The sequence below is a fragment of the Lissotriton vulgaris genome, chromosome 8 (assembly GCF_964263255.1).
Source record: "Lissotriton vulgaris chromosome 8, aLisVul1.2, whole genome shotgun sequence".
NCBI classification, from domain to species: Eukaryota; Metazoa; Chordata; class Amphibia; order Caudata; family Salamandridae; genus Lissotriton; species Lissotriton vulgaris.
In genome coordinates, this window is record NC_141696.1 from 1,533,950,421 (window position 1) to 1,533,976,426 (window position 26,006).

At 47.7% G+C, this 26,006-nt stretch overlaps 1 pseudogene across 1 annotated transcript in view; it reads left to right on the plus strand.

The window, feature by feature from the left end:
- The first annotated feature begins 570 nt into the window (after positions 1-570).
- LOC147700300 (uncharacterized) overlaps positions 571-26,006 on the plus strand; it is a 443,984-nt pseudogene continuing 418,548 nt past the window's right edge. Inside the window, exon 1 of the transcript XR_015299397.1 lies at positions 571-652. The product of XR_015299397.1 is annotated as an uncharacterized LOC147700300 (transcript). The remainder of the gene's footprint in view (positions 653-26,006) is intronic.

Genomic DNA, 26,006 nt, shown 5'->3' on the forward strand with positions numbered 1-26,006 from the left:
ATCAATAGATCTTTCAGACATCTCAGACCCAACAAGCACTGGCGTTGCCAATAGGTTTCGCATTTGGAAAGTTGGAGCTATTGGTTTTGTAAATGACATTTTATATTTGTATATTGTTATTGACAATGCCAATAACGATATATAAATATAAAATGTCATTTACAAAACCAATAGCTCTAACTTTCCAAATGCGAAAACTATTGGCAAGGCCAATGCTTGTTAAATAAAGGCGCGGGAACGCGTGACTTTATTTTGCGCATGCGCACATGAGTGCGTCTGCCAATGACACGCACACAGAACAGTGTCTTCTCGAAAGCACGCGTTTTTTTTTTATCTCGTCCTACACATGCGCAAATGAGTTGGATTTTTCTTCCTTATGTGCTGTGTCTCCTCTTTGCGCATGCTCTGAAACAAGGTCTATGTTGTGCGCTTGCGCTTCAGATGAGCCTCGCCTGTGTAGTCAGTTGCCCCTTTAAAAAAAAAAAAAAAAACGAAAAAGCAGGAGGCGGCGCTTTCACTTCTGTGTCAGGGGGTCACGTGACTCGGATTCACCGCTTCAGCTGTTGTCCATTTACAACTCGGTCTCTACGTTTCTACCCGTAAAACTGCGACAAACAACAGATAAGAAATGCTCCGCCCGGAGTCGGGAAAAGTGAGTAACCAATCCTTTGTACAAAATCTGTGTTTTTTTCATGCTGTCGCAATGTAAAATGTCTGGTGCACAAGAAGTAAAGTGGTCACCTCATTCTTAAAGTTGCCGCCTTGCTCCATGTTACGAAGTGCCTGACGTTCCACTTCTTCATTTTCGTTGGGTACCAGTGCACTCTGGGAGTTGTAGTTCAAGCTGAAATCATGATTTATGAGGCATGAAAACAATGGTTTTAATAACGAACATTCCTGTAGTGGATACTTTGTTTTTTGATGACTTGGAAGAATATGGAACCTTTATCCTCTCCCAGAAATTCCTTTTATAAGTAATAAAATAAATATATATATTAATGTGCTCTCTCCGTTCGCTGTAAATAGTATGTCGTCTTCTTCTTTGCTTTAATGGTACCAATTTCGAAGGATGAATGGTGGATTTGCACTCGTCATCTTTCAGTCGTGTGACCTGCAACCTACAATAGACGGTGGTGTTTGGTACACGTCTTTAGCCGTTCGTAGGTTGGTAACCGTGATTGACAGCTCGGGTTCTAACGATGTTAATCAGACCGTAGTAATCCTTCTGAAAGTCTCCCGAGTAGCTACAAATAGTACATGTGCGTCGGTCTGACTAAAGCCTGGTTTAATTTTTTTGTTAAATTAAGATGCACAAAAGTAAATAGCAGACGCAGAAAAGATGAGCAAGTTGCAGCTCAAGATTTTCAAATACGCTTGAGACAGAACAAATTCAAATGACCTACACCGGTTTCACCACCAGAATACTATTTTTTTTGTTTAAATCAGTTTATTTAATACAAAAAATAACAAAGACCATATACATGTCATATGTTTCCCTTAATAAAAAAGGGATCATTACATATTACCATGCAGTGTAAGCCAGTATATATACTTATTAATAGTAAGTTCTAAACACAAAGTGTAATAATGTGACGTCCTGTCACAGAAATATGTAATGAAGGTATGCAAGTGAAAAAGATAGGCAGGGGAAGAACATAAAGTAAAACAAGTAGAGAACCTCCCTCTGGTATCTATAGACCTAATTGCGCTAAATAACACACGTCTCGTCTGCCGTAACCATGCTTGTGAAGAATATGCACCTACTCAGTCAAAGAAGCTACTAGCCTAGTGACACCTTGTTGTGTGATGGCAATCACCCATGCCTATGTGACTGATGCGTAATATTTTAGTGCCAGGGAGTATCAACATCCTCCCATATTGTATCTATGTCCTATGGGAGTTAAGTGGGTGTCCATCGTGGTGTTACTTCTACATCTTTGCTTGCTGCCGCGTCAAGGTCCTGGTTTGCCAAGCGAAAATTCGACAAAATTGCGTCCCATGCTGATGCCAGTGGTTGCTTACGCAACCCAATCGCGTCTTAGCGGTGCAGTGCAACGCTCTCTGCCTGCGCTTACCACAGGAGGGAGTGATACCAGGCCTTAGCCACTGGGGAGTCCGGGGGCTTCCAACGGCTCGTGAGCAAACGCTTTCCACCACCAGATCACTAATACAAAGAACAACATACATAATATAGAATCGGTAGAAATGCAACTAACAACATAAAGTAGCACACAAGATGAACATATGTACTCAGCATACACCCTCCCCCCCCCAAAAAATATATAGCAACAACATTGTAATGTGTGACAAAAGGCCATCGTGTATAAAGAATGGCAATTTGCACACTAACTTTTACCAAATCTGTTTTGATTTTAGGAACCAACCTTTGTAATTGCATTTATATAGCGCTTACTACCCCTGACGAGGCATTAACACGCTTTTTTGGTGAGTAGCATGCTACTCCAGAACCCAAAAAGAAATAGTGGTTAATAGGGGAATATGAAATTAATTTGAGTGGTGGACATGTGAGTTTATTTGAATTGAAAAAAGATATTGGAGGGATAGAAAAGTGAAGGATTTGCATTAATATAGTGATTGCTACTCCTGATGAGGTGTTGAAGTGCTGTTTGGCAGGCAGCACGCTACTCCGTAACCCAAACAGAATCAATGGGGAATTAGTATAGAGAAATAAGAATTTAATTTGAGCAGTGGACATGTTGCTCTGTTATTTGAATTGAAAAGGAATAGTGGAGGGCTAGATGAGGGAAGGGTATAGAAAGTTTAACATGTTTTGGAGTTCCTAGCAGTAGGAGGAGCTTTGGCATGAGTAAAGGGGAGTTGGAGAGGGGAGAGTAAGATGGAAGGGTTTAGAAAGACTTTTTTGGAAGATCTGAATAGTAAAATAGGTATGAGATGATGCAAGGAGGGGTAGAGGACGGAAGAGTCTAGAAAGGGTTATTTAGGGGATAATAGTAGTGGACCGGTGTTTGGGATGAATGAGATAGTGGCGGTAGAGGATCTATTGAGAGAGATATAGGGTAGTGCCTTGGAAAGAGTAGTAGAATGATGTTTGAGATGAGTCAGAGTTGAGGTAGAGGATATAGTAAGAGAGGTTTAGGTACAGAAATAGGGTAGTGCATTGGCGATGCTGAATTAGAAGCAAAGTAATAAATATAAAGATACTTAAGTGCATGGAAGGTTTATATGTAGATTTAAGTTGTATTTAATAAAGTGTTGCTGTACTTTGTTATTTTTTTTTGTAATTCAAAAGTGAAGCAATTGTAGATAACTAGTTATGATCCAAGATTGTTATTTATGCGGGAACCTATGTACATGTTAAACATAGAATGCTATAAGTAATGTGTACAGTCGTTAAGTCGAACTTACTAATAACTATATATTTAAAAACATAATTATTATACATGTTTATACAAAGCAGTACACATCTACAGTCCAAATAAATGTTTATATACAGAGGGATATGCTATAGATTTATGTTTGAGTATTGTGGTTATGAGGGGAAGAACCATCTTTTGAGTAGTCTTCTGAAGATAAGGTAGTTATTCGTGGATGTTATGTTTAGGGGTAAAAAGTTTCATAGTTTGGCTTCCTGAACTCAAAAGGATGTGCCGCCTATGTCTTTTTTTTAGGTCTTGCGACCTGCGTTGTACTGCGCACCAGTCGCGAGACCTTTAGTAGGTGAAAAACGGGGAAATCAAACTGACCTAGGAATCGCACACGCTTGTGCGTTTCCTTTTCAACTACCCCATTGGCCTTCGCGTGCATCTTTTAATGAAAGACTGCACGCTATTGGCCAGAGGCGGGCACGTTGTTCCACCCACGGCCTATTGATGTCTATTACGCGCTTGGTGCGAGTACTAGACCCCAATAGGCCGTCACGTGGTTTCAATTATCGTGCTCAGATACGGGCGCGATAATTGAAAGCACGTCTCCTGTGGCGCGCGAGCACCACTCGTTTGGAGCGTTACCTCTCCCACACTCTAGGAGGGACACCATTTCCTGTTTGGGGCTTCTCGCCACTCTTTCAGTTCATGTTTTTATTTTCTATTGTTTCAGGGCTCGCGCCGTTGGCATTGTTTGCTAACCTGACTCTGAAACGTCCTGGGCAGTTCTCCCCCCCTGGCCCAACGTCCTGCCACAGTATGTGGTTTCCTGCCCCCTCTTGGGGTGGCTACAGTGGGAGGAGGGTTTGGTTTGGTTACCACGCGCTTGCCGGTCCCACATCCACCCTCCCACTCGTCTAGCCCCTCCTGCTCCTCTTACACACTGCGGGCTGGGCCCTCCCTCGGATACAAGCGTATCTCCCGCTCCTCGGACCTCGAGGACACTGCCTCTGCTTTCGTCAGAAAAGACAAAAACACTTGCCAAATGTGCCGGATTCCAGTAGCTGCACAAGCCCTCGTCTCCCCAAACCTATAAATACCGCCTCGGGCCCGGAGGCAGTCAGAGCATGTGCTGCCTGTGAGCTTCAAGCGCCCTCCTGCTCGAGTGCCAAGGAGACGCTCTGTGCCCTGCCTGCCCTCTTCAGATAACTCACACTGGCATAACTCATTCCTTGCAAGCAGTGACCCAGGAGCACCTTACCGAACTTGCAGGTAAAGGAAGCGCCTAGAGGCTACTCCTCGTCTATTTTATGCTATGCTTGGTCATGTTACACCGTGATGTTTTATGCTACAGTAAGAGGCGTTTTGCCGTGCTGTTAGGATATATTTAGCTATGCTCTGCAATTTTCTTTTTTTTTTTTAAGTTTCAAAAACCTTTATTGTGTGAAATAAAAAAGTACACAGTACAACACCATCCTACGATTGTCATAATATACAGAAGTTAGGCGGACCGCATTGCACTTAGGGTTGGCGGTCTAGTTTTTTCTTGACCGACAGCATTTAAACGCACGCTGCGGCGATTGCGCTACGTGTGTGTGAGTGCTCCGTGAAATTATATCTTAGCTACTCTGTTTTAACTTGCGTATTTGCACTAGTTTTTAGTATTACTGTGTTTTAGCACTAGCCTGTTAATTGTTACTCAACCTACCTCCATTTTCCTGCCTGATTTTTCTTGCACTGTTGGCCTCTCCGCTCGACCCCAGCGGTACCCGGAAGTTAGGCGGGACCGCATTGCACTTGGGGTTGGCCGTCTTGTTCTTTCTTGGCCGACAGCATTTAAGCGCACGATGGGGCGACCGCGCTGCGGACGCGCGGCGCTGGCCCGAAGCCTGGCCCGTGCCGAGGGCCAGGAACCATGGGGGTAAGATGTCGAATAAGTATAGTCGAGCTCAGCTCCTTGCTCTCCGGAGTACTGTTTCTCGGCCCCTGGTTACACTACCTTCAGTTCCGAGTATTCAAGAGGGTCTGGTCGATGATTGCTGCTCCCATCCTTCCCATCCCTTGACAGACAGCAAAAATCTGCCTGACCAGAGTAACAGGATCTGGAAACAGCAGACGAGCGAGTCAGTGGAACTGGACAATGTTGGAGGAAGGAAGACAGGGGGAAAGGCTACCAACAAGGGGGGACCAATCAAGGACCGACAAGGGACAACTCAATGCACTGCCCAATGTATTCTATTAAACGTCCGCTCCATGGGAAAACATAAATATGAAGTGGAGGATCTGATTCAGGCATCCTCCCCAGACATATTCTTCCTGACGGAAACATGGACAGATAACACGGCCGCTCCCGACTGGAACATTGCGGTTCCGGAGGGATACGCCATCTTATCACAGGATATAGAAAAGGGTCGTGGTGGGGGAATAGCTATTATATACCGGGAACATTTTAGGATACGGACAGAATTCATATCCGTGTTTCCGGCAGAAGCACTACGCTTCTGTATAAAATTAAATAATTTTATGTCATTTCAGGGACTCCTGGTATACCGCCCGCCTGGGGCGAGGCAAGCCTTTACACAAGCCTTACAGACACTGTTGGAGTCTTGTACCGACGCCTTGCCTCTTACTATTTTGGGAGATTTTAATTATCACCTAGAATTGTCAAATAATTCAGAATCTGCCAAATTGCTAGATATTTTGAAGGCTTATGGTTACGGACAATTAGTTATTGGACCGACCCATAAGGCAGGCCATACTTTAGATGGCATCTTCACAAATAATCCCGATATTGAGATGGGGGATATATCTTCCTTGGCATGGACGGATCACAAGGCTATTCATTTCACTATCAGAACCACACCTCTTGTTCGAGAACCCGGTACCAAAGCTGGTAAAGTAAAGGTCCGGGGCTGGAATAGGGTTCAGGGTAGTGACTTTGAGATGGCGCTGGAAGTGGGTCTTGACTTGACCTCAAGACAATAATGCCGCTGCATTCCTGTTTAATGTGTGGATTGAGGCGGCGGCCAGGCAGGTAGCCCCTGAGAAAGAGCTAACTGTAAGGAGGCCAAGGATATCCTCTCCTTGGTACAGTCCTCAGCTCAAAGCTCTAAAGGTGGAATGCAGGAGAGCAGAAAGCCTGTGGAGACGAGATTACAGGGAGAACAGTAAAGCAATCTATAACCATGCACTGCAGCGATATAAGAATGAGATAATTGTCGCTAAGGAGCATTATTTTACCACCAAAATCAGAGATGCGGCTAACTCTAATAAAGAACTCTTTAGAGTGGTTAACCTATTGGCAAAACCACAGCAGGGAAATGCTTTTAAAGCAGATCAGGAGACGTGCAACAATCTGGCCCTTTTTTTCAAAATAAGGTCCAAGTAATATATGAGGACCTTTTTAAACGTACAGGGATCCCACAATGCCAACGGATACAAAGAACAGGATGATCACCTGCTGCCGCAATGTAGGTTGTCTTGTTTTCCAGAAATGGCAAACGAGGAGGTGCAAAAACTGCTCCTTTTCTATAAAATCAGGCTCTCCTAGTGACCCTTTCCCCCCTGCCAATATGCATCTGGCCTCCAAGAAGATTTGTGAGAGGTTGATGCCCCTCATTAATCAAGTACTGGAAACTGGATCATATCCGGCTTTGTGGAAACAAGTGGCCATTAGGCCCTTGCTTAAAAAACCCAACCTGGATCCTCTGGTGTTAAAGAACTACCGTCCGATTGCAGGATTACCCATGGTGGCGAAGGTCATTGAGAAATCGTTGAACAGGTGCTGAGTGACTATCTTAGTTCTCACAACTTACTGGATTCAACCCAACATGGTTTTCGCGCCTGTCATTCTACAGAATCGGCCTTGATTGTTGCAACTGAGGAAATACAGAGGGTGGTCGATGATGGGGGCAGGGCGGTCCTTATACTCCTAGACCTATCGGCAGCATTTGACACCGTGAACCACACAGTGTTAGTGCAGCGGCTTAAGGATCTAGGGGTTGAGGATACCACTCTTGCACTGCTCCTTTCTGGAGGATATGGAACAAAATTTGGTTTGGGATCGACTGGAATCCATGCGGGGATCATCTCTATCCCCCACATTGTTTAATGTCTATGTCACCCCATTGGCGAGGCTCATTAGAAGGTATGGTTTTGCGTTGGTATCTTACGCTGATGACTCACAGCTTGTTATTTCCATTTGCAAGCAGCCTGAGGTCACAGCTGCTAAATTTCATGCCTGCCTATCCGAGATCATTGAGCCACAATTTTTTGAAGATAAATACAGACAAAACGGAGGTGATAGAATTCGGAGGGGGATCCCCCATATGGAATGACTCATGGTGGCCAGTCGAGGCGAGGAAGTGTCCGTCTCCCGTCTCTAAGGTTAGGAATCCGGGGGTCATCTTTGATGATAAGTTAAATTTCTCTGCCAAGGTCAATAGTCTGACATCTTCCTGTTTCTTTCTTTTAAAAACACTAGGAAAGATTTTTCCATTCATTTCACGTGACCTCCAGAAGACTGTGATGGTGAGTCTTTTCCTATCCAAATTGGATTACTGTAATGCCCTTTTTATGGGCATAGATAAAACGCAGATGGGAAAGCTCCAGTCCCTTCAGAATGCAGAAGCAAGGTTGCTTCTGAATATCCCCAGGGGCTGTTCAACCTCTGCGGGCATTAAAGCATTGCATTGTTTCCAGTGCAGCAGCGTGTTGCTTTTAAGGTCTTGTGCCTGGTTCATAAGGCGCTTTATGGAGGTGGCGCTGACTAAGTTTCCAAATTATTCGCTCCCTATAGACCCTCACGTAATCCTAGGTCTACTTAAGGCATCTAGGGTTAAGCGGGCCAGATGGGGAGGTAAGACACTATCCAACGGGGCAGCGCTCCTGTGGAATAGATTACCTCTGGATATGAGATTCCAACCTGACAGGATGCTGTTTAGGAAGAACCCGAAGACGCTTCTTTTTGCCATTTAGGATGGTATAAGCTATGGTTTCTGGATCTGTACTCGCACACATCAGCGCCAAGACGCCACAGCAATCGAGCGCTTTACAAACCTATCCTAATATCACAGCATTATTTTCGCACTGATAGTGGTGGACTTCAGTAATCCAGCCTGACCCCCCACCCCTTTATTTATTACGGCATTACTAAGTATGACAGAATTAGCCACAATCAGGTTCTTGGAACTTGATGATCAGTTCTGAAGGCATTTTAGTGTCTCGTTAAGTCTTTAAGAGGGTCAGAGTCTGCTTTCTGCTTCTCCCTCCTGCAACTGTTCAATGTTATGTTATGTTAGGGTGTCTTATCTAGCGCAACAGCTGCCCCAGCAAAAGGGGGTCCCGGCGCTGAAAGAAAGACCAACGATTGCAGGGTGACACCAGCTAGCCAGTTGGGAAGAGCAGAGTCTTAATGGCCGTCCTAAATTCAAGATAATTCTCAAGGTCACGAATATGCACAGGAAGTGTGTTCCAAAGTGCGGCAGCTCTATAACGAAAAGAGCGACCACCAGCCTGCAATCTACGCATTCTGGGGACCGCTACCAGGTGCTGACCCTCTGACCGAAGGGGGCGTGAAGGGACATACGGCGAAAGCAGATTAGCCAAAATAGGCGGGGAGGCAAATTTCAAGGCCTTAAAAGAGATGCACAAAGCCTTGAATTCAATGCGCCTGGCCACCGGTAGCCAATGGAGGTGACGGATAGCACTCGACACAGGATAGCAGGACTTGCGCAGACCTAACCGTATTCTGACTGCTGCATTTTGTGTCCTTTGCAGCCTCTGAACCTCTGCTTTATTGGACCCCAAATAGAGGGAGCAGGCATAATCCAGTCTAGATAATACCATAGCCTGAACAATAATCTGGCGAGTAGAGGCATCAAAGAGGCACATCAGCGGCCTGAGCCCCCGTAGAAGTCAAAAGCAGGTACCCGCAATGTTTTTGGTTTGGACTTGATAGTTTAAAGAAGAGTTCAGCCAGACCCTCAAGTTCTTAACCACTTGCTTGGGGGGAGGGGGCGTGCCCAGACTAGCTGGCCACCAGAGGTCACTCCACAGACCATGGTCTCTGCCGACCACCTAAATCTCAGATTTGTTGGAATTCAATTGGAGGTAGTTAGCAGTCATCCACTCGGCCACTGCCGCAAGATCGCCCTGAAACTTAAGGGCGTCATGCTCGATGTTATTAGAGAGCGCCACCCCCAACTGAGTCGTCGGCATAAAAGACCATGGTCAAACCCCTACTCGAGTCTACAGCAGCGAAAAGGTTGAACATTGATCTTAAATAGTAGGGGACTAAGGGAGGAACCACGTGGCACCCCTTGCTTGATACTATATTCCCTGGACATAAACGGGGGAGCTGATACTGAGAAAGACCTCTCATGAAGGAATCAGGCAAGTCACTCCAATGCCTGACCCACAATTCCTACCTCTGCCAGACGTTGCAGCAGAATGTCATGGGATACTGTATCGAACGCTGCGCTTAAGTCCAGTAGAATCAGAGCCGAGGTTTTTCTGCCCTCCAAAGCTGACCGAAGATGTTCTGTCACAGCCAGAAGAGCAGACTCCGAGCTGTGGCCGGGTCTAAAGACATTTCGGGAGGGGTCCAGTATGTTGTTAAGAGTGAGATAGTCTGACAGAAGGGAGTTCACATACGCCTCTGTAATCCTAGCTGCCCTGGGTAGCAAAGAGATAGGCCGGTAGTTTTCTGCTGTGGTGGGATCAAGAGCAGGCTTTTTAAGCAAAGGTATATTTCCATTTCATAAACTTTTATTCGATTATAAAAATGTGCATAATCATAAAAAGTACAATTTATAAAAATCATCAGTTTTGTACAGAAATTCACATGTTTGTAGATTTATAAAACAATGCCCTGACGGGTTTTCATTACTTTTTTTAAAAACATCGATATCATTTTGGCTTCGTGCGGGTTTACCGGTGACTGGAGATAAACAAGAGCTGGATATGTGTTTCTGAGACCGCTTGAACGAAGAAAGGGAACAATCCATTTTTTCCTGGCTGCGCTGTAGTATTTGCAGAACAGTGTGACATGGACCGTTGATTGCTTGGATGCCCCGTCACACGGACAACAGCACAAATTCCGAGACCAGTTGTTCTGTTCCGGAAATGAAACCAAGCGGAAAAAGAGATCGAACCGGAGCCTTGTCAATAGAAACTTTTCGTAGTTTGAAAGAAAGAACATCAGGTAGGGCTGTATCAATTTCACTGGTTGCAATAGGCAGATTTTTCCATTTTGTGTTTTTACAATCTCAGCCTGATTGCGGAGTTCTCTTAAGTGGCCCATACATAGTTCTTTGAGCTGTTTCTTTGAAATGTCTTCTATTGAAGGTGGATCAAGAAAATATTGCTCCCGGTCTAGGTCTTGAAAAAATTTAAAAATGTAGTTGAGCCAGGGAATTTTCCTCCAGTGAGATAGACTAAGGCAATCGGCGATGAGGGAGCGTGTTATATGGCTTTCTGAGTTGCACCATATGCGATGCCATAGAATGAGGGGCTGGCAGCGTATGGTGTCTGTCACAAATTCCATCCCTAGCTCTTGATGTGATGCTAGAATCGGAGAGCTTTGGGGAAGGGCCAAGACATACTTAATAAAGGCATTCTCCGTTACCTGTAGTTGGTTAATGCTTCCGTATCCCCAGATGCCAGCTCCGTAACTAGCCACGCTGTGACACTTTGCATAGTATAGCGTTAACAGTTCGGAAGGAGCTGGTTTGCCGAGTTTCCTGGAAAAGGCACAGAGTGCTGATGTTGCTCGACGGAAGTTGAGGTTTCTGGCTTCAATGGCTTTACGCCAGGTCATTGAGTCGTCCTCGAGTATACCCAGGTAAGGGTATACTGTTGTTTTTTCCAGCTTGGTGTTATTTATGTGTATGGATTTTGAAGTTCCGTGTTTGGGTCCTATGATCATTGTAAGTGTTTTCTTTGTATTTACTTTTAGACCCAAAGAGTCCATAAACGTCACATATTTGTTCAACTGTCGTTGAAGTTGATTTGCTGTTCGGGCCAGGATGACCGAGTCGTCGGCATAGAGGAGGATGGGTATAGGGCGGCGTGCTATCTGTGGGAGGTCCTGACTCCCTGCCAACATAGCTTCTTCAATCCCGTTGGTGTATAGATTGAATAAGAAGGGAGCCAGTACACACCCTTGTCTTACTCCTCGTGTGATTTTAAAGGGGCGTGACAGTTCGCCGCCGATGCCATACCGCACTCGGCCTTCTGCGTTGGTATATAGACCCCTAAGGAAAGCCAATATCGGTGGGTCTACTCCAAGATTGGACATAATTTCCCACAGCTTTGCGTGCTGAACGCAGTCAAAAGCCGCGCTCAGGTCTACATAGACCAGGTAGATTTTTCCTTCTTTTGCGTGAGCGTATTTTCCGGCCAGGAGGGTCAGGTTTAAGGCCTGCTCCACCGTTCCGAGCCCCTTCTGGAAGCCATATTGCAGGTCTGTGAAGATGTTGTTTGCCTGGGCCCAGGATTGTAATCGGTCCAGGAGTAGTCGGCCTGCAATTTTGCCCGTGGAATCCAGAAGGGAGATCGGCCGGTAGCACGCGGGATCGTTGCGGTCCCCTTTCTTAAATATTGGCAGGAGGGTGGATGATGACCATGATGGGAGGAGACCGATTTCAGCGACTGCAGTCATTACCCGGGTTATTATTAGCGACCAATAGTCACTGTTGTGTAAGAACAGGTCCATAGGTACCCCGTCTGGGCCGGGAGCCTTGCCAGTTTTTGACGCTTTGATTGCCTTTCTGACCTCGGTGACAGTGAAACGTAGCTCAATGGGAAGAAAATTTTTCTCTGCTTCATCCTCGCGTTCTGTTTGAGGTATGTCAGATGGTGAGCCAAAGATTTTGGTAAAGTGGTGAACCCAGTCATTCTCGGTTACTGCTACGTCGAGGTGGTATGGATCGGTGTTATTGTCTAGAAAAGGTGATCTGATGGTCTGCCAGAATGTGATACTGTCCTTTTTTAGTGCACTTTCGTGTAGTTGGCACCAAAGATCTCTCTTTATCTGCCGCCTTCGGTTTTTCCTAGCTTCGTTATACATTTTCCTCCTGAGAGAAATTAATTGGGCATCTCTTGGTTTCTGCCGAAGGGCTTCTTTTAAGGACGTGAGGGCCTTTCTGCAGTCTGAGTTAAACCATCTTTTTGTTTGGGGTTTAGGTTTGTTTGCCATGTGTTTGAGTAACTCGTCTCTTATTGCCCCTTGAATGTTATGGAAAGAGGTGATGATTAGTTCAGGGGAGGCCTGTGCGGACAGACAGTCCCTTAACCAGGGGTGCGCTTTTTCAAGTATCCTTTGCGAGGTCACTTCAGGGTCGACTTTCGCCCATTTAATGGCGTACCCGTTCTTCTTTTTTATTGTTATTGATTGTTGGTCAAGAGAACTGATTTTAGTTGCAGAGCGGCCCGCTTTCTCCATTGTGAGCTCCACGCTGAGGGGATAGTGATCACTGATTGGACTGGACCCTACTTTGTAATTTTTTAGCGAACTTTTACACGTGTTAGAGGCTAAGATAAAATCAATGGTGGACATGTAGCCTCGCCCATGGAAGGTGGGTAGAAATTCCTGGGCTGGGTCCACTAGTTCATTTACAAAGTCTAGGTCCAGAGTGAACAGGATTTCATTTAGCTTATTTCCGCTTTCAGTGTGAGCGAAATGAGGGATTGGATTTCCGGAATCAGATTGCAGGCCACAAATTCCGATTTTGTGGTTTGGGCATAATGGGTGGTTAAAGTCGCCTCCCCAGATGTATTTTATTGTCGCGCTTAAATTCGCGCTTTGCAGTGTGGATATGTGAGCCACCATTTCATCTAGATTTGTGCAGCAGTCCAAGGTACCTGCGTTGTTATAATAATTTATGAGTATATATATGTTCCTCGATGCGGTAGTCTGGTGGGTAATTTGGATGATTTGAAAAGTAGGTGTTTCTTTCGTTAGTTTTACCGTGACTGCTATGGTGTTGGAGAAATAGATCATGAGTCCACCTTTTGGTCTTCCCATTGTGCTAGGCGTTGCTTTGGTGAAGAATGTTTTATATCCCGTTAGGTGGAGGGGGGATGTACGCCAGGTCTCTTGTAGGCACAAGATTTGGTGGCTTCCTGCTATTTCCAGCCATTGAGGGCATGTTATTTTCCCGGTTAGTCCTGCAACGTTCCAGAAAGCTATACCTATATTCATGGCCTCGTTGTCTGTCAAGGTGGCGGGTAGTGTTTTGTGGTTGGTAGGGATTTCAGCGGCTGAAACTTGGTCAGTGAATAATCTTTCGCCCATGTCTAGTTTTTTGGGGGAGGTGTGGGTCAAAGGGTTGTTAAGTTGGATCGTTGGTGCTTCTGGTGTGTCAGGCAGTTGTGGTGAGGCTGTCGGGTGCTTATCAGAGACTGGGTGGTATGAGGCGGCAACTGTGTGTTGGCTAAGATCGACCGAAAATGGTCAGTCGACCATATCGAGACACTCTTATCGGTTTTGGGTCGGGAATCCCTGCCAGCCTTCGTGTGCTGGGTAGGGTCGATCATGCCAATATGGAAATTGGCCATCAGCATACCTTTCTCTTGGCCCCCCCCTGTTTAGGTACTCACGTGGGTAATCCCTCCGACTCCATGGTGTTTGGCGCCATGGGTCCTGGTTTTGTGGATCTTTGGGGTGGTGGTGCCATTCCCAGGGTGGTAGGTTGTGGTGTTGTTTTACTGGGGGGTAAAAAAGAGAAAGGTGGCGGGCGTCTATTCCCCCTTTTTTCTCGAGTTGTGGCCAGGCACAGATGTAGTCTACCGTTGCGGGATCTCTGCATGTTACAATAATGCAGTCACCGCGTATTGATTTCTTGGTTTTGCCTATCCAGGCTACTCTACGTGCTGACGTAATCCCTCCTGATAGGTGTGATTCAAGAGGTCTATTTATACTGAGCCACTGCATGGCCTTGTTTTTAAGTGACCATGCAGTTTCTGGGGTGTCTTCTGCTAACTCGGGTACTCCTGTTAAGACTATTGTGTAGGGAGTAGCTTCAGGGGGCAGATGGGCTGGACGTCTAACTGTGGGGAGTTTTTTCGGGGTGGTTTCCGATGCGTTCTTGGATGTTTTTTGGGATGGTAGTGGGTTCGTAGGCTGGGAATCGGGTTTCTCTATGGGGATTCTACTGGAATCTGGGTTTTGTGCTGGGCATGGGGTGTGTGTCGTGGTCTTGCCTTTAGTAGTTACCTGCTGGGCTTTTTGTTGTGGTGGTTTCTCCTGTTGGGGATGAGGCTTGTTTGCTATTGGTTTGGGTGTGGTGGACGGTGGATTTGGGTTCTTCTGTGCTGCAGATGTTGCGTTTGAAGGATTGGCTGTTTTCTGTATGTGTTTTTGGTTTTGCTTTCTTGGTGGGTGTGAGGTGTTACGCTGGCCATTTACGTCTATCCTAGTATTTGAATCTAGAAGAGTGGCCGATATTATTGTCAGTTGAGCTTCGAGATTTCTGATGCTCAGCTGGATAGGCTTTAGGTATTGGTAGAGTAAATCTTTGGTAGTGGTGAGCACTTGTGATGTAATTCTGCAGGTCTTACATTGCTCGGACGTGTTATTATTGGAAATTGCCTTGTGTGGAAGAGTGGAATCAGGAATGTGCAGTATGCTGTTGGAGCATGGGGAGTTTGGATGGGTCATGGGTGAGCTTTGAGTTTTTCCACTTGGTGATGGTCGAGTCTCCGATGTTGCCCTTTCCCTCTCGCCATGCTGGGGCGGGTTGTCGGTGGTTTGGATATCTCCTTGGGTTTGACATCCAGCTAGGTCGGGGGTTGCTTCCAAGTCTTCTGATGTTATTGAAAGGTCCGACTCGGAATGCGTGACTGACAGGTCGACTACTGAGGGGACGGTGTTAAGTTCTGAGATTGGGAGAGGCACTGGAAGTGAACTGTATTGGGAGGTCAGATTAATTGGGGATGCAGCGTTCGCTATAGCACCAAGTGATGAGCGCTTGGCGTTTGCGGTCATAAGGTCCATTGAGACTCTCTTTTCCATTAAGGCTATGCTTTGATTTATTGTTTCGTTGACCCGTGATATAAAAAGGTCAATAGGGCCAGTTACTTGTGCTACCTCCTGTGCATGTTTAGATTTGGGTTTGGAGGCACTTCTAGTTTTTGGCGGCATGCTTGTTTGTTGCTGGGTCGTCTGTGGAAGAGGGAGGGCCCGGTCCGGTCTCTATCGGGCACTAACGGGCCCGCCCTTGGCCCGGGCTTCGCCCGCGCTTCGCCCGCGCGCGTCCCGCGATGCGCGTGGGAGGCCCTGTTTAAGTAGGTGAGGTGTAGGGAAGGGGCGGGGCACTGGGAGGGGGCGCGGCTCACGCGGGAAGAGGGAACAGCTGATGTTACTGACGCTGTCCCTCGCAGTCCCCGGGCCGCGCCTCTCACCTCCGCTGCGGCCTCGCGTCTCCTCTCTCAGGGTCTTCAGCTGGGCTGGCTCAGGAAAGCTGCTCCTGCAGCGACGGCAGTTTAGGATAGGAAAATGCGTTGGCGAGTCCTCACAGCAGCAAAGTCTCTCTAGTAGGCGTCACCCGAGGAGCGGGGGCCGCGAGAGCTTTTAAAACAGCCTGCAGGGGGCGGGGCACTGGGAGGGGGCGCGGCTCACGCGGGAAGAGGGAACAGCTGATGTTACTGACGCTGTCCCTCGCAGTCCCCGGGCCGCGCCTCTCACCTCCGCTGCGGCCTCGCGTCTCCTCTCTCAGGGTCTTCAGCTGGGCTGGCTCAGGAAAGCTGCTCCTGCAGCGACGGCAGTTTAGGATAGGAAAATGCGTTGGCGAGTCCTCACAGCAGCAAAGTCTCTCTAGTAGGCGTCACCCGAGGAGCGGGGGCCGCGAGAGCTTTTAAAACAGCCTGCAGGGGGCGGGGCACTGGGAGGGGGCGCGGCTCACGCGGGAAGAGGGAACAGCTGATGTTACTGACGCTGTCCCTCGCAGTCCCCGGGCCGCGCCTCTCACCTCCGCTGCGGCCTCGCGTCTCCTCTCTCAGGGTCTTCAGCTGGGCTGGCTCAGGAAAGCTGCTCCTGCAGCGACGGCAGTTTGGGATAGGAAAATGCGTTGGCGAGTCCTCACAGCAGCAAAGTCTCTCTAGTAGGCGTCACCCGAGGAGCGGGTGCCGCGAGAGCTTTTAAAACAGCCTGCAGGGGGCGGGGCACTGGGAGGGGGCGGGGCTCACGCGGGAAGAGGGAACAGCTGATGTTACTGACGCTGTCCCTCGCAGTCCCCGGGCCGCGCCTCTCACCTCCGCTGCGGCCTCGCGTCTCCTCTCTCAGGGTCTTCAGCTGGGCTGGCTCAGGAAAGCTGCTCCTGCAGCGACGGCAGTTTAGGATAGGAAAATGCGTTGGCGAGTCCTCACAGCAGCAAAGTCTCTCTAGTAGGTATAACTTTGGCCCGTTTCCATACTCTGGGCACAGTAGCAGTACTAAGGGAATTATTGATAACCTGAATCAAAGAGGGTAAAATGGTTGACAATACCTTCCTGAATTGGTCAGGTTTAAGGGAGTCAGCAGGAGAGCCTGACTTAATCCTACCGCACAGCAATCGCAGCTGATCGACTGAAATTGGGGGAGTGGAGAGAATTTAGCTCCTCACCACACAATACCACGGGCGCATTGCCGTGAATGGTCGGAAAGGAGCTGTAAATATCTTCTACCTTTTTACCAAAAAAGGTGGCCAGCTCCTCACACTACTTATTGGACTTGATAGTGGACCCAGCTGCGTTTTTTGCCGAGATTGCAGACTAGCAAGTATGGCAAACATGCTCTTAGAGGGATTGGTGCTTTCGCAGATCTGCTTAGAGAGAAAAGCTGCACGAGCCAAATAGAAGGCTTTATGATATTTTTTAATTGCTGCCCTATAGATGTCCTTAGCTGTCGTGCAAAAATCCCTTCTCCAGATCCGCTCCAGCTTCTTGCATCCTTTGCGCATGAGAGGGAGGTCCACATTATACCAAGGCTTTGTTTTAATTTCACGACTACCTGACCATTTCATAGGGATGAGGCTATCTAATGGGCACCTAATCCATTCAGAGAACAGCCCATATGCCTCATTGATATCCTCTGACAGATTGGGCCTAATGGCCAAAAGGCCCACCTCAAATTGATCCCAATCCAATTTGTACCAGGGTCGCTTCAATAGTCCACCGACCCTTGGACTGGGCGGGAATGACTCCACGCAGCGACATAGAGACCAAGAAATGGTCCGTCCAACCCATCCTGACCGGAGCACATATAGTGATGTGGGATATGTTGGTGAAGACTGGGTCCAATAAGTGGCCCGAAGTATGCGTGGCCCCTGTGACCAACTGCCACAGTTGACATGCTGCTAGGTGGGCTATGAAACTTGCTATTTCGGTGTCTTGAACATTATCTAAGTGAAGGTTCAGGTCTCCCAACACAGTTAAATTGGCGGTATTAACTGCTAGAGTGTTAACCATGTCTACAAGGGCCTCTCTACAACCTAGAGAGGGTCCCGGGGGTTGGTACACAAGAAGTCCCGACATAGTGTAGTTAGGGCTAAGGGTGACCCTAAAATAGGCACTCTCACAGCCAGAAATCAACTGTTTGGTGAAGGAGCAAGGATAGCATGATCTATAGATTATTGCTACCCCCCCACCCTCTAGATGCTCTATTCACTGTTAAAATCCTGTAGCCCGCAGGGAGCGGCAATCCGGGTTCAGCTGTAGAGGCATCAGACAGCCATGTTTCTGTAAGAAAGAGCACATCCGGCGATGTTTCCTCCAACAAGTCAAAAATATAGGCGTGATGTTTGACCTTTATCTAAAAACTCTTTCTGTAGGCCTTCTTCCCACATAACTTTCCAAGCAATCGTATACATTTCACATGGTTACTCCATTCTCCCCCCGGCCTCATCACTTTCCGTCTGCAGCAGTAGAAGGTAGGCCGTCAGAGGCCCCCAAATATCCTTGGGGCGAGACTTCATCGGCAATTGTTCTGCATATGTGTGCAATTGTTCTGCCGAATAGTTAGGTCTTGGATCCAGTCCTTGAATTTAGGGGATCTGCCCCTCCCCCATCTGCGGGCCACCTGTCTCCTTGCGAACAGCACTCCCATTGCCAGGAACTTCCTGTGTACTGTCCCAGTTTCTCTAACAAATCCCAACAGGGCCCTAAGTGGGGACGGCTCTATCTGTATACCTATCATACGTGTTAGGCCTTCAAAGACTTCCTCCCAGTAGGTGGCAACCTGTGGGCATTGCCATGCCAAGTGCTTGAAATCCACCCCTACTGTGCCGCAGCGCACACATTTGTTATCCTCCCTAAGTTGAAACCGGTGCAGCTTAGCTATGGTATGGTAAAGCCGATGTAGAAATTTATAGTGCAGTAAGAGTAGCCTGCTGTTGCTGGTGACAGCTTCCGTCTGAATACAGCATGCCTCCCATTGTTCGTCTGTTGGGGGATTGTCAAGGTCGCTATCCCATCCCCTCCTGCCTCTCACGAGTTGAGTGGGGGTGCACATCTCACTTGTTTATACAGCAACGATATGGTCTGCTTGGGGGTTTCGGTTTGCAAGAGCAGATGCAGGGGCGCAAATATATCAGGCTCCATCGGGAATTCCAGGGTTTTAGCTCTCACACTCTGTCTGAGTCGGTGTATATAAACGTCTCCATGAATGTGGGTTCCTGATCCCCCAAAAATTGTTCTTTTGTGGGGAATTGCCCCCCCACATATAGGTCACCCCAGGTTCTATACTGCAGCTTGTCTAGCATTTTTCGGCATATCCCCTCATTTGTAACTGGCAATAGCGGGAGACGCCTCAGCGGCGCCCCTCTCACCCGTGCAAGCCATCTCCATGCGTTCACTGTGCAGTCTACTGTAGACTGGTCTCTCTCCCTCTCTTTTGTCTGTGTGAACAAATATCCCTCTGGGGTGTTGGGCCATATAGCCATCCTCCACCGCAAGGTGGGGCATGAAAGGGGGCAGATGGAACCAGTATACTGCGAAGTGCGCTTGTGCGCAGTGGTAATATTGCTCAAAATTGGGGACATCATTTCCCTCTTGATGATGCGGGAGCAGCAGTGTGGCCATACTCAACCGTGCTTGCTTACCTCCCCATATGAGGCGCACAAGCTGCGTTTTAGTGTGGTTAAAAAAAAAAATCTGCCTGGGTGGTTAAGTATATTTATAAACCAATATAGAAATTTCGGCAGTATCGTCATCTTGATTAACGATATTCTTCCTGCCATTGAGAAGGGCAGCTTTATCCACTTAGATATGTTATCCGTCACCCTGTCTATGGCCAATCTGTAATTTGTGCGCATTAGCGCTTCTTTGTGTATGCCCAAATATTTAAAATCTCCTGTCTCCCACACCAAAGGATAGTTCAGTTAGTGCTGAGCCGTTTTGTTCTTCAAGGGGAAGACTGCAGACTTGGCCCAATTTATCTGCACTCCTGATATAGCCCCAAATGTAGTGATTTCTCGCAGTACCGGGTTGAGATTGTCCTGCGGTTTGTGGATATACAGCGTTGAGTCGTCCGCATATAAGGAGACTAGCAATTGCCTGGCCGGGTACAGAAGCGCTCTGCGGTTATGGTGCGGTTAGGAGTTAGACACCTTGACATGCGAGATCGCAGGTTATCTGGTCTTTTGCCCATATCCCTAAACTACAGGCTAGCTATATTCTTTGTGGACGCTCCCTTAACTAAGAAATGAGGCGCAGTAGAACGTAGCCGTTGCTTGGCTTACTGTTCCGGTACCACGCCCCCTCTTCACTTCCTGGTTGCTTGCTCGAGTCTCCGCGGCGTCCTGCGGATCTCTTCGTTTGTTCCTGGACCCTGCCCTTCCTGCATTCAACCGTCCCCTTGTCCTGCAGCAGTTAGCTGGTCTGTTACGCTGTGAGAATGTTTCTGCCGGTCTTCGGCATTTCCTGGTTTTTACGCGAGTGTTCTATCGCGACTACCCTTACTTTGCTCACACATTTTGCGGGCGTCTTTTTCGCTCGTTTTCTCTTCATTGCTCCTTCTGTATGGATGATACTTACCCCGCACTTTTAGTTGTTTAGAGACTCGTTTGAGTGTGAGCGCTCCGCCCTTACCTTCTTTTAGGGCCGTGTGTCTCTCCTCGTGTGTGTGTGCTGCTCCGCTGTTTCAGCCCAAGACAGCCGGCCGGTGCTCCTCACTCCCCTCCTTATTTTTGGTTGTGTCTGTTGTGTATGTCCTTCGAGAGTTCTACTCCTCACACCCCGATACTGTGTATCCTGCTTACCTTTACATGAACTCTTCGATAAAGTTCGCCTGACCTACGCTTGGGGTAAGCACACCTGGAATATCACGCATGTCAATGTCTCCTGTATTAAGGTCAGTGTAATAGGGGATTATTATGTGTATAACTTATTTTGTTTTCTAGCCTGGACATCCACCTGTGCTTCCTGCCGTGCCCTGCCGACCCCCTTGTATGAGGAGAGTGGTGGACACTCTTTGGGTAAATTCCCTCATACTTTTAGGGGACAGTAGACAGGAGTGTGTACAATACGCATTCTTGCTTCTGTGTCCTGGAGGTGTGGGGATTCTTCTTCGCTCCTGTGGAAAATTGGTTATTCGCCTGACAGGTGCTGTCTTAATTTCGCTGCCAAGGGCTCAATTGCCAAAGCGAATAAAATTGGGGAGAGCGGGCACCCTTGCCTCGTGCCTCTAGTGATTGCAAATGGCGCAGATCTGGCTCCATTTAGCAGCACCGCGGCTCGTGGCCACTCGTATAACAGTTGTATCCAGTTTAAAAAGGTGTCTGGCATTCCCATTTACCTCAGTGTCCCCGTCAGGTAATCCCACTCTACCGAGTCAAACGCTTTGGTGGCATCCAAAAAGACGGCTACCGCGGCGCCTTTCGGGTCAATATCTTTCAGTCCTGGCAGGAGAGTCCTAAGGTTGTGGAACGTGGCTCGGCTCAGGACGAATCCCGCCTGATCAGGCAATACCATTCGTTCTAATAGGAGATTAAGCCGTGTTGCCAGTACTTTCGGTAAGATTTTTGTGTCTCAATTCAGGAGCGAAAGGGGGCGATATGACTCACAACTAGTCGGGGGTTTACCGGATTTTAATAAAGACATTATTTGGGCTTCCCTCATGGTGGACTGCAGGCTCCCCTCCTCTAGCGCCTCCTAAAACACCGCTTTCAGGATAGGTGCAAGGATTGATGCATACTTTTTGTAGAATTCTACCGGCAGTCCGTCGGACCCCGGCGCTTTCCCCGACTGCATGTGCATGATTGCCTCCGTTATTTCGTCCACCTCCAATTCTAGATTAAAAAAATTGCGCTGTGTGTCCCCTAGCCACGCCAATGCTGTATCCTCGAAGTAACTCTGCACTTCCAAAGGTGGGCCTCTCTGTGAGGTGTAGAGCTTTTTGTAATAAGCTACCAAGGTATTCATGGGAGGTTCCTGTGTGCCAGACCCTGCTCATACTGAATTTCAGTTATGTAGTTTGTAAATTTAGGAGGGCGCACTGCATTTACCAAGGCTTTCCTCGATCGATTTCCCCCGCCCCGTAGATTCGTGCCATGTAAGGCTTCCCTCTGAATCTACATTCCCGATTTGCCAGTTCTTCATACTCCGTCGTTTTTTCCCTCAGTCGGCCCCTCTTCGCTCCAGTCTCCACTCCACCTGCTATGTCTCTTTCCATTGCTTTTCATTAGCCCTCCAGTCTGCGTAGATCCCTACGTAGGTCCTTAAGAATTCCTCCCCCTTTAGAGATACACCATCCTTGCGCTGTTACTTTAAATGCCTCCCATACTGTTTTTAAGTTTGATACCAAGTCTATATTTCTCGCAAAGAAATCCTGAATTGCCTGCTCCACTTATGCCTTAAACACTGCATCCTGTAGGTGCAGGGGGTTAAGTCATCAATTAATGTAGGGGGCCTGGTCTATCGGTGTTTGTAAGGTCACCAACACTGGGGAGTGGTCTGAGTACGTGCCGGCCAGGTGGGTGGCCCCCTCAAAACAGTGTGCCATGCCCACTGTCACCAGCAGATAGTCCAACCTGGCCCACGTCTTATGCACTGCAGAATAGTGTGTCCCTTCCTTTTGCGTGGGATGCCTATACCTCCAAGCGTCAAGTAGGTAATTAGAATCCATTATGTCACGAAGAGTGCGGTGCACATTGGTGTAGTGCGCAGCAGAGGCATGAGATCGGTCGTTTTGTGGGTCCACTACTGTATTAAAATCCCCTCCCCATATGACCTATGTAGAGCCTATCGTCTGTATTTTACCCCACAATAAGAGCAATGCGTGTGTATCGTCCGTGTTGGGTCCATAGTAGTTTGCGATGGTTACATCACGTGAGCAGACGGTAGACGTAGGTGAGCAGCCTCTCTCCATGACAGCCAACTAATATGTTGTACATCGTGAAGCACCTACCCCCTGCTCGTTGAAGCCTAACAGGAGAACTCCTCTAGTTTTACTGACACCCTACATTTTTAGGAGTGTCTTCCCATTGGAATATTTTTCCTCTGGATGACAAAGGATTTAGGACAGGGTGAGTCTTTTAGGGGACCCACACCTCCCACTTCCTTTTTTTTGGTCCTGATGAATACCGGGGATCACCCCAAATGGTAGAAACATGTTGACCAACACATAATTGAGATACGTAGGTCGTATCTCATCTTCATTTTAACATTGTCCAGTTGCTTTTTTAATAAAATCCTTGTATAAAGTTATAAACCAGGACAATTTTTAACACTCCAACTTTTTTTGTTTGCACCCACACTTCACAACCTGCTCCACTGCAACTCAGGTGTCGAAGCACACCCAGGTGACGCTAGGCCATTTGGGTGGACCCCGATGATGAAGCAAGTCACCACTAGGTGGTGAGTGAGGGTTTTTTTAACAAGGAACAGTGTTTCCACGTTTGGAAAGCCTTCATCCCACTCATCGGGTAATACTCCTTCATTTGTATTTTGCATTTCATGATCTGGGGATCAGGACTATTCCTCGTCCAGTGTCCACGGACACAATCCCTTACTCTCCATATATGTTTCTGGTGACGTAATCTTCCGCCTGTTGAGGAGTATTCAAGAAATGTTGCTTTCCCAGGTGGTTGATCTTCAGTTTCGCAGGGTACTTCATGGCATACGATATGTCCTGTGCTTGAAGCTTCTTATTCGCTGCTGCAAACTTACGACGGGCCTCCTGTACTGCCTGCATGAAATCGGGGTAAAAGGTCAGTGTGGCATTCTCGTACTGTACTCGTTTTTTCTTCTGGGCGAGGCGTAACACTGTGTCCCTGTCGCGATAATTTAAAAAGCATGCAATCACTGGGCGCGGTTGCGCTCCTGGGGGCGGACGCGCTGCCAACGATCTGTGGGCTCGCTCCACCGTCATGTGTGCCGAGAAGGAGTCCTTGCCAAAAAGTTTTGTGACTAGTTTTTCCATAAAGTCCTCAATTCGACCAGTATTAGTCGATTCGACCAGGCCCAAAACTTGAACGTTGTTTCTTCGTGAGCGAGCCTCTAACTCCTCATTTTTGTCTGCATACACTTTGAGCAATTTGTCCATTTGAAGCACATGTTCTTTATTAGCTGCCGCCCCATCCTCCAGCTCCGATACCCTGTGTCTGCCTCCTTGATCTGCTGGTCAAGCTTGGTGACCACTGCATCCAGCCAGGTGTTCATGACGTCCATCTTGGAGTCAATGGATGTGAGACTCTGCTTCATGCCCACCAATAGTGCTTTCCAGTCCTCTTCCTGCGGTTCTGTTGAGTCTGATTCCGCTCATTCCAATGAATTAGAACGGGGCATCTTGCGTGGGTCAAACGATAGCTTCGCCTGTTTAGCATCTGTTCTCCCCATGTTGGCCAACTTTTGTGTTGGATACGCCCTTCGTGTAGATGCGCTGTCTCTTCTCTCACAGCAGGTTCCTGTACTTTGCATCTCACGAGTATTGCCTCCTTGTATTTTGTCCACTCTCCATTCCCTCTACATGAGGTGTCAAAATGTGGCTCTGCCAAGTGTCCACACCTTCACGAAATGGCTGCCTAGAAGCGGCATCTCTCGTGTCACTCCTGGCGTCTGAATGCGCTGAGCCCTCTCACTTTTTCTTTTAGGTGCAGTATATACAGTACGACTGTATCGGGTCTCAGCTACTATTGCGGGGGTCGCTCTCGCTGGGGCGGAACACAACTACAGGGTCCTTCGTGTTATGCAGTGGCACACCTAAGATGGCGGCTCTGCTCCTCTGCCGCGACGCTAGCTTCAGGATAGTCTATGGTGAGCACTCGCGGCGGTGAACTGTGCTTTGAAACCCCGTCGATCATATATGGAAAATGCCAGTGTCCGATTCCCCCTCTGCCGCTTGATCTTACCGCCAGCACTTGTCGTTGCTTACAGGTCCCTAAGCTTCAGCGGCTATGTGTTGCGGTGCACGGTCCCCGGCCTCGCTCACTCTCTTACTGCGAGACGCGTACAGGGTCTGTAGATCAGCAAATTCAGGGTCCCTCCGCCATTGCCACAGCTCTCGCCAGTCGTGTCGCTTCAGCTTGCACCTCACTCCGGGCACTTATCTTCTAGCGCCACCTTCCATTAACGGGTCCAGTCAACATCAGTCTTTCCCGTTCCCCACAGCTGGCACACCGCTCCAGGACGTCACCAATGTCTCCCGCACAGGAATGCTGCAACCTGCTACTCCTGCATGGTGCGTCGTTACAGTAAACTGGTGTTATCACTGCAATCCGCACTCTGTCCGCATTCCGTTTGTACACATATGGGCGTTATATACACTGTAGGATGAGGATGAAGTTTATCGGTCCGGCGGGAGCTCACAGGTGCGCGGCCATCCTGGTCGTGCGCCACCTAGCGCCCCGCCATGATCTGCAGTTTTATGTTGTACTCTGGCTTAATATTCGTAGTGTTGTATTGTGTTATATGCTGGGTTGTGGTATGATGTGATGTTATACTATGGTTTGCACTATATAATTTCACATCTTCATGCGTTTATTCTATGTTATGATACATGATATCACAGTATGGGAGGTTATGCTGTAGTACGTTTGCTATGCACTGCCATGCCATGTTGCACTATGGCATTTTAATATTTTCTGTGTTGCTTTGTTGAAGCACGGTGTATACTGTTGTGCTATGCTATATTGGGCTGTGCCATTATATATGCTCTGCTATGCAAAGTTATTTTACACAATGCTGAGTGATGCTGTTGTGTTATTTATTCTTGGTTGTGTTATTTTTAGATACATCATCTTAGTCTATACTTTGTTATATTCTGTGTTGTTGTGATACTATCCTGCGAAGTTTTCAGCCATATTTTATGTTATATGTACGGCGTGCGACTGTATGTTATACGAATGGTATGTTGCCAGCGTTTGCTTGGTGCATTGCTGCTAGCTGGGTGGCTTTGTAGCGCTCTAAGGATTTAGGGAATAGCATGGTATGCTATTGTGTGTTGTGCTGGTGCACGCTGCTAGAGCTTGGTGTCATCAGTCCTGTAAGAAGGGAGTGTAGATTGTTGCTTCTGAAATAGGGGAGCATTTGTCTGGGGCAGGAGTCTAATAAGCACCCAACACCGCCCTTGCGTTGTCAATTTGTGAAGGTTCCTTTGTTTGGGCGCTGCTTTACCACAATGTGAACACACGTTTCTGCTGTGCTTGGGGTGTGTGCGGTAGAGGTGTTCGGCATCATTGTGATACT